Raw genomic sequence first — 13,364 nt, forward strand, 5'->3', positions numbered from 1 at the left:
AATTCTAAATTGGTCTTGTAATAAAAAAATCCCAGTGCCAGATATTGGGGTAAATGCTAAGATTGGAGAGACAAAGGAACAAGCCACAGCCACCACCTCTTACCTTACCAACTTCTTAGCCTGAAAAAGCCTCAGTCGATAGGCCTCTAGCTGAATGAGCTTCCTCAGCTTAAAAGGCTTCAGCCAAAAGAGCCTCTAGCTGAAAGGGATGCTTCTGCCGAAAAGCCTTTACTTCCTGTCTCCTCACACCTTATATACCTTCCTCCACCCAACTGTCACTTCCTGGGATTAAAGGCCTGTGTGCTTCCCACTACTGGGATTATAGGTATGTGCCACCACTGCCTGGCTCTGTTTTCTCTCCTTGACTGAATCAATCTCATGTAGTCCAGGGTGGCTTTGAACTCCCATCGATCCAGACAGATCTCTGCCTCCTGAATGCTAGGATTAAAGCTGTGGCAAAACCCTGAGGATGGGGCACAGGGAAAGCTAAAACCCACCAGTAGAGGAAAGAAGCAAAATATCCAGCTGTCTGCATGGGAGAAATGTATGAAAGTGGCTAACTCCTGCAGTTTTGGGAGCCCCCAACCTGTGGAGTTTGCTGCAGAGAGGCTGCAACAAAACCTTAGCCGGCAGAATAGGGACTCCCGCCCATGTGGGCTGGAGATTCCTGCCTCCTGTAGCTCCAGCCTGAGCCTGTGGCTTGTTCATGATTTCGTGTCCAGTGTTGGGCACCAGATGTAACATGAATTGCTGAATGGTCTTATTATAAAAAAAATTTAATCTAGTGGCTTGTTCTGTCCTCTGATCTTCAGGTTAATTTTATTAGGCTACACAATATATGACCACAAACGCTGGAATGCAGAACTGTAAATAGCAAAATCTCTGCTCATGAGTTTCAGATGTGAACAAGGACTCTACTGGAAATTCTTGCTAAAGTCTGTTTATGGAGGATATTTCACATTCAAATTATTAATGGCCGTCTAACTGTCTGTTGAGAAAACTGAAGTCACTTAGAACATAGCTAGCTCTTGAAAGTCCCAGTAATTGATTTTTTTCCACCACACTACAGCAGAAAGGGTAAGAGAAAGTCTATCTTCCAAGGGGAATCCAGTCTGGGCTCTTTGCAGGCAGAGACCAGTTTACCAACAATAGCCCCTCCTGTTCATCTGACTGCTTCAGATGTTTCTTTTACCCATGACACCTAAAACAACAAGGTAGGCTTCATGTTAAGTATTCTTCCTGTATACAGCTTGCTCTAGCTTGGTTTTTGTTGTTAGGATAAACACAATGACTAAAAGCAACTTGAGGAGGACAGGGTTTATTCAGCTTGCACTTCCAGGTCACACTCCATCACTGAAAGAAGTCAGGGCAGACACTAAAGCAGGAACAATGAGGGAACCTTGCTTATTGCTCGTGGTCTGCTAGCTTTTATACATAGTCCACCAGGCCCACCTGCCCAGGGGTGTCACTGCCTACAGTAGGCTGAACCCTCATGCTTTAATTAGCAATCAAGACAGTGTTCCACAGATATGCATGCCCACAGGCTAATGTGATCAAGGTTATTTTTCAGATGAGTTTCTCTCTTCCCATGTGACTCTAAGTTATGCTATGTTGGCACTAAAAAGTAACCCTGACACTGTTTGATTGCTTTTCTCTGATGTATAAAGTACCCTGGACAATGAAATAAATATTTTAGAGGTGCAAGGGTTTATTTTAGCTTATAGATCCAGAAGGGTCTAGTCCATAGTGATCAGGGAGAAACAGCAGCAGGCAGGAAAGGTATAGTGACAGAACAGGAGACTGGCTGGTCACATTGCAGACCTAGTCAGGAAGCACACAGTGAATAGAAAGTGGATCTAGCTTGCAAATCCTCAAGGCCCTTTCCCAGAGACCTGGTGACCTACTACTTCCTCATATAAGGCTCCACTTTCTAAAGAGGCCATGCCCTACCCCAAACACCACCAACTGGGGACCAGTTGTTCACACACATGAGCCTATGAGATACATTTCACATTCAAGCATAATACACACAGACACAAAGGATGCAGCAAAACTTTTAGAACTGATAGGTATGTTTATTACCTTGATGGAGGCAGTGATAACATAAATCTGATATAACATAAATTTGATCCACATTCATCAAATTGATACACTTCATTAGTACACAAATTGGATACATTAAATAGGTACACTTTTATATACCAATTTGACTTTCTAATGCTGGGAAATATCAGAGCAATAATATCCTGGTTATTATACACATAACCACAAGTGAATATTTTATTCTTGGACCTTGAAATGGGTCCTTAAAATAGAGAGTCTCTGCTGATGGTGGAAGGTTCGAATGGGCACAGACTGGAGTCAGAATGTACTGTAATCTCTGACTGCCTGCCAACCTAGATGTGGACTTTGAAGCAGTTGGAACAGCTGAAACATTTGTAAGTATGTTCACATGACAAGGAAGTTATCCCACAGAAGTCCTTGAAGATCACACCATCTGCTTAGGGTTAAACTTCAAGTAGAATTTGTCTCATAAACAATTTGTGCATGTTTAGACCTAACTCCCTTATGTATACCATAACTATGGAAGAAGTATAATTATTTTCATTTTAAAAAATAAGAAACCATGACTAAAAATGGTAATTTCCCACTAGGTTCAGCTCCATGCCCCATAAATCCAGCTGTCTTGAAAGTAGAAGGGAAGGGACAGGTTGGAATAAGAAGCAAATATAATCTTCAAGATGTTATACAAAGATGGAGGGATTCCAGATTCAAGAAGCCATTCCTGAACAACCCATAATTTCAGCCCTGCCTGTCCAGCTATTTCCCTCATATATATGATCTTGACATTATTTTAGCTATGTTTAACACGTTCAGTTATTCTTTGTTCTTCAGGGTGAGCAGTGAAAATAATTTCCTTTGACCTGCATTGACTACACTCATCATGGTCTTACACTCCATTCACCAGTATTCAGTCACCTTGAGGCCACTAGGCTATTGTCAAATGCCTCTCCATGTAGCTGATCTATGACCTTAGTATCTATAATTGGTTATTTTTTTATTGTAACACAATAATCAAATCTCAGACCCTCTGTCTACTTTAGTTAGGACAGGCAAAGTTTTACTGCAAAGAAACAACCACTCTCTCTTGAATATTTCATTAGCAAGTGTTTAATCCTTACTACCTGTATATTATTGAGGAGAAGATTACAGATTTGGTCCCTATGTATTCCAGTTTGGATAGTCTGTGTGCTCCTAAAGTTCTCATGGGTAAAAGCTTGGTCCTAGCTAGTAGAAATCAACTATTGAGAGGCCATTATATTAACACATTTATGGATTCATAACTTGATAGCATTGATAGATGATAAACATGAGGACTGTGCTTTTAAGGATGAGTCTGATCATTAGATGTGTCCTTGTGGTTGGTGTCAGTTTTCCATCCACCATGAGATGTGCAGCTGGGCCCCTCCATACACTCCTACCTTGATAGTCTGTTTCCCCACAGGCCTAAAAACAACAAGCCTTGCAGACTCTTAACAATAGTCTTTGAAACCATGAGCCAACATTAATCCTTCCTACCTTTTAGAAGCATTTTTGATATATATGAGTCACTTGTCTGCATATATGTATCTATACCACACGTGCCCTGGTGCTCATGGAGGCCAGGCAAAGACATCCAGAAGATCCCCTGGAACTAGAGCCATAGATGGTTGTGAGTCACCATGTGGGCTCTGGAAATCTAACTCAGATCCTCTGCAAGAGTAACAAGTGATATAAGCCACTGATTCATTAATTCTACCCTATCTCCCTTTCCTAATTTTAATTGTTTCTGTCAGGTATTTGTGACAGAGATAAAACTAATACTCCGAGTCATGTAGTATGTTTGGACAATAGGCTTTCTTCAGCTTATCTGAGAGACTAGACCTTGGAGTGAGGAAGCCAAATAAAGTAAACCCCCAGTAAGATATATAATAAGCAACAGCGAAGGATTAAAATTATCTTTTGAAAGCAGAATTAGACACAAGGCATCCTTCTGATACTGTTATAATTAGACTCTATGGGATGAATTCTACATAAGTCAGTGAACTGCTTAAGAAGGGAAAATAGGAGACGCTGGAGTAGATGATCTGTGATGGGCTTTTTAAAAGATTTGTTTTACATGTACATGTGACTGCGTGCATATATGTATATACTCCACGTGCATGCAGGTTTCAGAGGAAGCCAGAAGAGGGCTTTAGATCTTCTAGAGTTGGAGTTATAGGTGGTTTTGAACTGCCATGTGGACACTGAGAATTGAACCACGGTCCTCTGGAAGACTAGCAAGTATTCTTAACCACTGAGCCTCCTCTCCAGCCCCTGTGGTGTTTTGAAACTTCACTTGGTTAATAGAACTCTTCTGTGTTAATACCTACCCAGTAGGGTACCACTGTGGCTTCAAAGTCACCCTCCCTAGAGAACAATTTCTGAATCTTTTCGGTGTTCGCATTCTTCCTTATATGATTTGTGAGCTCAAGCATGGGGGAAGAAGCTGCAATAAGCCTTGAGCTTATTTATTTTCAATTAGAATCTCATTCCATCCTCTTGGTAGTCATTTACACAGTCTTTTTTTTGTCTTATCCTTTTCTGTGTTCAACTGAACACAAGTTCATGGAAATCAGAGGCACCAACTGGAGTTTTGAGCCTTAGTCGATTTGATTCTCCATGGTACAATATCTGTTCCTCTTACCACACTGTGTCCCATTCTCAGAATTATGAAATAAAACTGGGTTACTAGCCAATTATGTGCAGAGCCCCTGGATGGGCTGTAAGAGGACAGCAGGAATCATTCTGCCACATCATTGCACTGACTGGGTTTTGGACATGACTGGCAAGGCAAGGGAATAAAAAGAAAAGACAGACAAATGGACACACAAAAAACCTAGAATGGGTAGATAGGCCTCTCTACTAGAGAATCTATAGTACCCTGGAAGATCATCATGTATGTTATATACAGGTAAACAGAGAGGCAAATTATGGCATAGAATTGAACAAGGAGGCAAGGTTCATGGCATAGCTGGATCAAGGAGATGGGTTTAGCTAATCGCAGTACCAGCAGTCTCTATAGGAGATCAGTCTCTAGGCCATAAGTATCAAGGGGGAAGTGCTATGGGATAATGCCCTTGTACACTGGCTTAATAAAATGTTGATTGCCCAGTAGCCAAGCAGGAAGTATAGGCAGAGTGAGCAGATGAGGAGAATTCTGGGAAGGGGAGGGCTGAGTCAGGAGTTACCAGCCAGACATAGAGGAAGCAAGATGTGAAGGCAGAACTGAGAAAAGATACCAAGCCGCATGGCTAAACATAGGTAAGAATTATGGGTTAATTTAAGTGTAAGAGCTAGTCAGTAATAAGTCTGAGTTAATGGCCAAGCAATTACAACTAATATAAGCCTCTGTGTGCTTACTTGGGTCTTAGCAGCTATGGGACCAGTGGGTGAGAGATTTTTCCTGATCATGAGCCAGGCGGGACACAGGAAAACTTCTGACTACAGGGAAGTAAGCTTGGTGAACATTTTCTGCACACACTATCTTCATCCACACATGGATCAGTGTGGGGAATGGGAGCTTTCTTAATTCCCCCATGGATTAGAGTGTCAGACCAGTGTTCATGTAAACCACACATATTAACTCTGCATTTCACTCACTCAGGGCTTCTTGTGCTCCATATGTTACTGCACCTAGCTGTGTAGATGTAAGCTCTCATAATGATGTGATAGCATAATTCAAAAGAAGCTAGAAAAGTATTTGCTACCATAGCCTCAAATGTAGCCAGCCATGGCTAGGACAGCACATCTTTGCCATCTGGGGGTGGCAACTCACTGAGTTCTTTTCTACAAGCACACTCTTATTCGACTGTCTATTCTAAGGACAGTACGGAATAATGTGTTCTGTCAAGAGTTTTTTGAATATATTAGTACCCATTACCGTCCATTGACATGCAGTTTGCTCAGAGTGAATGGATATCAAAATGTTGAACAGTCTCCTGTCTCTGGGATTTGTCATGCTTCCCTACTCTATGCTGTGCTCAAACCAATCCTAGTCATTCCCTCTGTGGTCAGGTTAGTGCCCAGGCTCATATGCCTGTCATTGACCTCTTTACTGTCTTGTCCACTGCCATCTGTCTTCCACCTCTTCCTAAATTCGTTCTAAGATAGTTTTTCTCATATCCAGCACTTTCATCCTACCAGTCCTCCCATTTGTCTTTCAAATGTGTGTCTCTTCCTCCTCTGTGACATCTCATGCTGCCACATCTTTGTGTTTACATACTTAACATGCTCATTTTCAAGTAGCATGAAAAGTCTTCAGCAACAACTCAGTCTTCACTGCTCTTGAGGTGAGAACTAATCTATTTAAGGGTTGCTATGGGCCCAGTGAGGTGGCTCAGCATGTGCAGTTGATTAGTGCCCAGGCAGAGGACCAGAGTTCAAGCTATGTAGGCAGAATTTCTCTATCCCACCAGCCAGCTTCCAAATAAATACAGAGACTTATCATTAATTATAAATTATAAATACTAAGCCAATAGCTTAGTATTATTTTTAACTAGCTCTTACATGTCAAATTATCCCACATGTTTTAATCTACATTCTACCATGTGGTGGTACCTTTCTTCAGCATAGCATTTTTATCTTGTTTCTGCCAACATCTCTACCTCTCCTGATGACTCTGCCCTCATTCATTCCAGTGAGCTTTCTTCCTGTCCAAAAGTCCTGCTTAATCTCTTCCTGCTAGGCTATTGGCCATTCAGCTCTTTATTTTTATTTATTTATTTTTTGGTTTTCTTTGAGACAGGGTTTCTCTGTGTAGTTTTGGTGCCTGACCTGGATCTCACTCTGTAGACCATACTGGCCTCAAATTCACAGAGATCTGCCTGACTCTGCTTTCCAAGTGCTGGAATTAAAGGCATGTGCCACCAACACCTGACTCAACTCTTTATTAAACCAACGACAGCAACACATCTTTACAGGATACAAAAAGATTGTTCCACAACAAAGCTTCACAACTCATGGGTGTAAGGAGAGAACTAACTCCTGAAAATTGTCCTCTAACCCCCATACACAGCATGGAAACATGCACACACACACACACACACACACACACACACACACACACACACACATAAAGAGAGAGACAGATATATATATATATATGTATATATATATGTATATATATATGTATATATATGTATATATATATATACATATATATATATACATATATATATATATATATAGAGAGAGAGAGAGAAGTGTATAATTTTGGGGGGGGGGATTAAAATTACCATGAACTAGAGGCTGCAGACGTAGCTTAGGTGGTAGAGTGCTTGGCTAGCATGTATGAAACCCTAGATTTGATCCAAATCATTGCAAAAGCCAGGCAGATTGCATTTTTGTAATCATAGCATTGGAGAGATAGACACAGGAGAATCAGAAATCCAAGATTTTTGTCAGCCATAGAGTGAGTTTGAGGCTGGCATGTGGAATATGAGAACTTGTCTAAAAAAGAAAACTATATATACAAATATACAGATAACAAATATATGTAAAAATATATGTTGTATTTATGTATTCATATGAGCATATGAAGTAATGGACTATCATGAGGATGTTCCAGCAAATCCAGGGCTTCCTACTGTTTTTCTGTTGTAAGGACTTGGGTCCAGTCAAGACTTTGAGTGACAAGGGTTCTGGCACATATCAGACTGAATCCTCATGGGAGGCTTTCAGCCACACTCTCCTAGCTAAGCAGTCTGCACTCTTCATGCTCAGAAATTGCAGTGTATATTTTTCTAAGCCACTACATTTTGTGCTAACATATACAGAACAATCAATCAGTGACATAAATGCCTAGTACTTAGAGATTAATGCATGCCAAGCACTCTGCTAATTGCTTTCCCTACCTCATAACATATTCATCCTCTGTCTACTTCAGCAAAGTATTTTGAAATCTATGTCCATTTTTCAGATGTGAATACCAGAGTTTAAAGATGTTAAGCACCTTATCAAAGACTCACAGCTTATTCATTGAAAGCCAAAATTCAAGGTGGCTTCATGGACTAGGGAATGGAGTGATCTCTGATATTGTGTTGGTATATCAAAAAGGGCCCTAGAGTCAGAGAACATTTATTTCCTAATGATTCATGTTTTTTTTCTACATTATATTCTAGTTCAAAGTGAATGTTTTGAAGGCAAAATTCTCTCTTAGCTAATCTATCTTATTTTGTGTTTCAGGTTGCAAAGGATTTTATTTGCTTTGCTGAGACTCTTTCTCTCTCTCTCTCTCTCTCTCTCTCTCTCTCTCTCTCTCTCTCTCTCTGTGTATGTGTGTGTGTGTGTGTGAATGTGTGTGTTTGTGTGTGCACAAGTGAGTTTGCATGTATGCTTGCATGTAAGTGTGTATATGCATGTGTGTTGGCACATATACTGGCATATGTTTTGGCATGCATGTGTGTGAGTGTGTGTGCATGTGTGTGGTTTTCTTTATTTAATTAAAAGCACAGATACAAGATCACTTTGCAAATGGTCACAAACTATGATGAGATCTTCAAATGTCTCACAAAAGGTTTGAATTCCTTTACTCCAAGAGACAATAGAATAAATCCACAGACATATGGAGATCATTTCAGCTTTCTTGTCAAGAGAGGCTGGAAGACAGCTTCCATGAAACCAACTGAGTCAAGAATCAGGCATGGTCTAGAGCTGTGTCCTTTCCCAGTCAGGGAATATAGAAAGGATCTAGATACAGCTGGGTTATTTAGAAGATGGTTTAAGGCTGCATACATGGTGGGAATGAGGCTAGGAAAGAGGAAAAGCTGGCATATTTATTGAGGCCATTGTTAATATTGAGGAGTGCTTCCTTACTGATAGGAAACACCCTGCAGAACCATCACCCACAGGAAGATAGGCTGGAGTGGAAGGACTCCTGACTCTTCTCCCCATCGATGAAGAACCTTTGTGAAGCTGTAACTCTCACACATTTCTGTTGCAGGAGTGTGATGGCCAGGTTGGTTCATTCTCCTTAGGAAAGATAGAAGAACCAAGTGGAAAGATTTTCCATGTGCCCTGCAGGAGAATTTCTCCCTTTCCTATCTGAATATGGATTGCAAAAATGGGACCTGAGTATGCAAGAATGGCAGCTACTAGAAACCTTGGGCCTGGCAGGCTGCTGCAGGTGCCCATGACCAGGTAAGGCTGGAACAGAGGGTAGCTGGTAGAGATCACCAGAGACAGCAGCAGGTGACAAAGGGATGGAAGTAAGCTGAGTTTGTTTTTCAAAATCAGCTAACCTGGTGAGTCACTCCACAGCTTCAGTGAGAAATGCCTTTAAAATAGTCAAAGAGAACCTGAAATTCATTTAGGTAAACAAGCATATAAATACCCTGTGTTCATGAAATCTATGAGTTAAATAAACTATCCACCCTTCCCTATCACTTTGGGTTTCTGTTGCAAGGTGTATAGAAATCAGTAAAAAGATGTAGATTTCTTCTTTGAGTCACCCAGACAAGACCAAGTTAAAGTCCAACCCAAAGGTGATAAATATCCAATATGGTAAAAAGACTTCTATTTCTATTTTATCTCTTCTGATTTTTGTGGAGGACTTTGGAAAAGCCACTGTAGATTTCAGTGTATTTCAAAGCTTTTCAGATTCCCATGGAGGGAACATCATTACCAATATAATCCCTCCTATCTGATGATGTTGCTTTATCAGTAGATGCCAAATAAATATCTGATGTTCTTAAACTAGCTCCCAAGTAAGCATATATTTGTGATGAAGAGAAGAAAACAGCAAAGAAACCATTGGAGGAGTTTAGGAGGAAGAATGGGCTGGGATATGCTACAGAAGTTCTTAGTCATAGTTTCTGGCAAAATTGAGAATTATACACACAATGGCTCTATGGCCTGACATAAATATGTGTGCTGGGTAGTTTCTTGTCACTTAATCTGGGCTAGGGTCATGTGGACAGAGGGAATTCAATTGAGAAAATGCCTCCATATTATTGATTTGTAGATATGTCTATGGGACATTTCCTTGATTGATGTGGGAGGGCCACTAAGGGTGTTACCACCCTGGGAAGGTGCTCCTGGGCTGTATAAGAAAAGCAGACTGAATAAACCATGAGGAATAAACCAGTAAGCAACACTCTTCTGTGACCTCTGCTTCATTTCCTGCCTCCAGGGCCCTGCTTTGAATTCCTACCCTGACTTCCCTTCATGATTATTGTAAGCTCTATGATGAAATAAACCCTTCCTGTCAAGAAGGTTTGGTCAGTGATTTATCTCAGCAATAGAGAAATGAGCTGGAACAGAAGTTGGTACCAGGAGTGGGATATATTTTGCTTTAGGGAGGGTTGTGGAAATATTTGGAATTTGAGGCTGGAAAATCCCTCAAGTGATTAGAGCTATTCTGTAGGAACTTGGCAGATAATGTTGAGAGAGCTATAAACAATGGAGGACCACTTATGTAGTTTCAGAGGAAATCAAAGGCTATTAAGGCCGTATATTTGTGTGATTTGAATTATGAATCTGTGGTTGCTGGTCAGGTAGGGCTAAGATTCCACTAATATTAACAAAATATTAATTTAGTGCTACTAAAGTGAAACCTTTACTTTATTGGGAAAATCAATTCTGGTAAGCTGAGGCTGAAAAATCATCTGTGATTATGAAGAGATCTGCAGTTTGAGTGTAAGACCCTTCTAGGAAGTATTTCTTGAGAGTTAGCATACAGAAGCCATGTGGCCCAAGGGACCAAGAATGCTTATTAATCGAGCAGGTGAATTTGGTAATATGAAAGAGTCTCTCGTGTATCACTAATTTTGTTGACAGGTGAGCTGTAGGATTGAAGGGGTCACAGAAAGAATCTGAGGCTTGGCTGATACCATAAGAGTCAAAAAGAGGCTATAAGTGAAGGTGCAGCATAGGCTTGTGTGGAGACCCTGTGGTTGAAGGTGTTGTGGAGAGAAGCTGAGGCTTGACATCCTGTGGCAATGTTAGGTTCACTGAAGAGAGGCCAGGAAGGTACTGATGATTGTGCAGTTATAGTGAATACCTTGACCTGTTGGAGATACCAGTAACATGGGATAACCACCAAGAACAGTGGCAGGTATGGAGCAGAGCTAACCTGAGCCTCTGAGACTAGCTATATGTGCTCTGGATTGCTGAGTCAGAAAAGTAGCACCAAATAAGTCTTTAGGAGCTCAGTAGATCATGAGTGAGTTAGAGCCATTAGGTACTGGAGTATCTATATTGTTGGATTTGGACTTTGCTTTGATCTAATCGTAACTGTGCCCTGGTCCTTCCTTCTTGAAATGAGAAAGTATGTGACTTTTTTATTTGTTTGTTTTACAGGAGCCCACAGTTTAATGACTTTGGTTATTTTAGAGATTTAACTTTTAAAATGTTTGAATTTTTTAAGACTGTGGGACTTTAAAGTTATATTATGTTTTATATTGTGATTTTTCACAAGACCTTGGGAACAAATAAGAAGAGAAAGGTTATTGTTTAATTTGATATATTTGTGTCAGATTTACAAAGGCTCAATCGCATGAGTTAGGTTTTTGACAACTGACACAAGTTACGGTCATTTGGGAAAACCTACTCCCATAATCTCGTCTGCCAGGTGATTTTAGAGCTCATCAAGTTGACAATTGTTATTAACCATCATAATCTCACAGATGAATGCTCTCTGAGAATTTGTGTGACAAGTTCAGTGCAAAGTTTTGATAGGCCTTAGATAAATTTCTCAAATATTGGTTCAAAGAGTGAGAGACATTTTCATCCTTCAGTACTAGAATGGAATTGAATGGGGGGCACTTGGGAGAGTAGTAGCTGGTTTTTCATGGCCATAATTGCTTCAGAGAACTGGGGCAAGTCAGGATAGAGAGACAATTAAGGCGCAATATGAACTGAATATAAGCAGAGTGCCCAGGCATATGTTGAGAGTACATACATTTTTGTAAATGTGCAATTCATAGAAAGTTATAACTGTTTGTATAGATATGAGCACACATAATGAAATATATAACTATGCATCTGTGTTCATACATTTGTATGCAGAATTTATTAATTTATTTCCAAGGCCTGCAATGAAAAATGACTACAACTTTTCTGGCTTGGCAGGAATGTATTCTCATCCCTCTCCAGAGGCTCCGAATCTGAGGACTGGAAGAGAACCTCTGCTCACTCTTACAGCCTTGTGTGGCTCCTGGGTTTCCTGGCTTGTGGCTGCATCATCCTCACCTTTGTATGTTTCTTCTATGCTTTCACTTTTCTTTCTCAAATCTATTCCCAGTTTTCTCCTGATAATTGAATTTTATGTCCCAACCAGATAATCCAGGAGGATCTTGCTTTGAGATCCATAACTCAATCAAATCTTCTAATCTACTTTTTCTAAATAGGATCATTGTCACAGGATCTGAGAATGAGAGCACATCTTTTGCATTGGGCTTACTTTTCAGTCTTCATTCATATACATCCAGATAAATATCTATGTATATATGTATACACGTGTGCATGTATACACACATACCTTATTACATAGTTTAGGTGTAGTTTCTCCTAACCTTCACAAAGTGTTCCTGAGATGGCAGAGATGGGTAAAGCACATCTTATCCATTACCCATCGCTGACAAAGGAGTGAAGTGTGCATTCTGGTGGCCCCTCCTACAGTTGTTAACCCCCTCAAGCAGGTCCAGGTATTTAGGAGTCGATCTGCATCACTCAGGTAGAAGAATAAGACTGCTCTACAGCTCAACTGCTCCACTTCCACTGGAGGTGACTTGAGCCTGTGTACATTTCTAATGAAAGATCTTGTATGGAAATTTGAATTTCTGTAATGGTGGGAGCCATGTGAGCAAGGTTTCTAGCAATGTAAGTCATTGTGTCTACTTAAATAAAATCCAATAAGTATATTTTTATTCAAGCACTTTTACTTAAAACAGAAGTGTTAAGAGATCAGAAAACATTGCTGAGAGGTGTGCCAAGGATAGAGAGTGTTGAGTCCAGGAATGGGACTTCCTTGTGCCTGGCATCTTCTTTAGAAGACAGTAAAATGTCCAGCATTGCCATCTTCCCAGGAACACTGACTATGATATCAATAAGATGAATGTGAATTCTACTCATTATTTTAAGACATTTGAACTTGAAACTATATTGCCCTCAACCATGAAAATATTTAATGGGGCATAGATAGCCAGAAATACTAATTAATAACCTGCTAGATTATGTAATATAAAGATGCTTTGCAAATGCAAAGTATGTAACAAAGACAATCTATTACTGATACCTCAATTCTTAAGACCCCTTTAACCCATAACAGTATATTGCTTCTGTCC

This window comes from Peromyscus leucopus, chromosome 10, assembly GCF_004664715.2.
Source record: "Peromyscus leucopus breed LL Stock chromosome 10, UCI_PerLeu_2.1, whole genome shotgun sequence".
Taxonomy (NCBI): Eukaryota; Metazoa; Chordata; class Mammalia; order Rodentia; family Cricetidae; genus Peromyscus; species Peromyscus leucopus.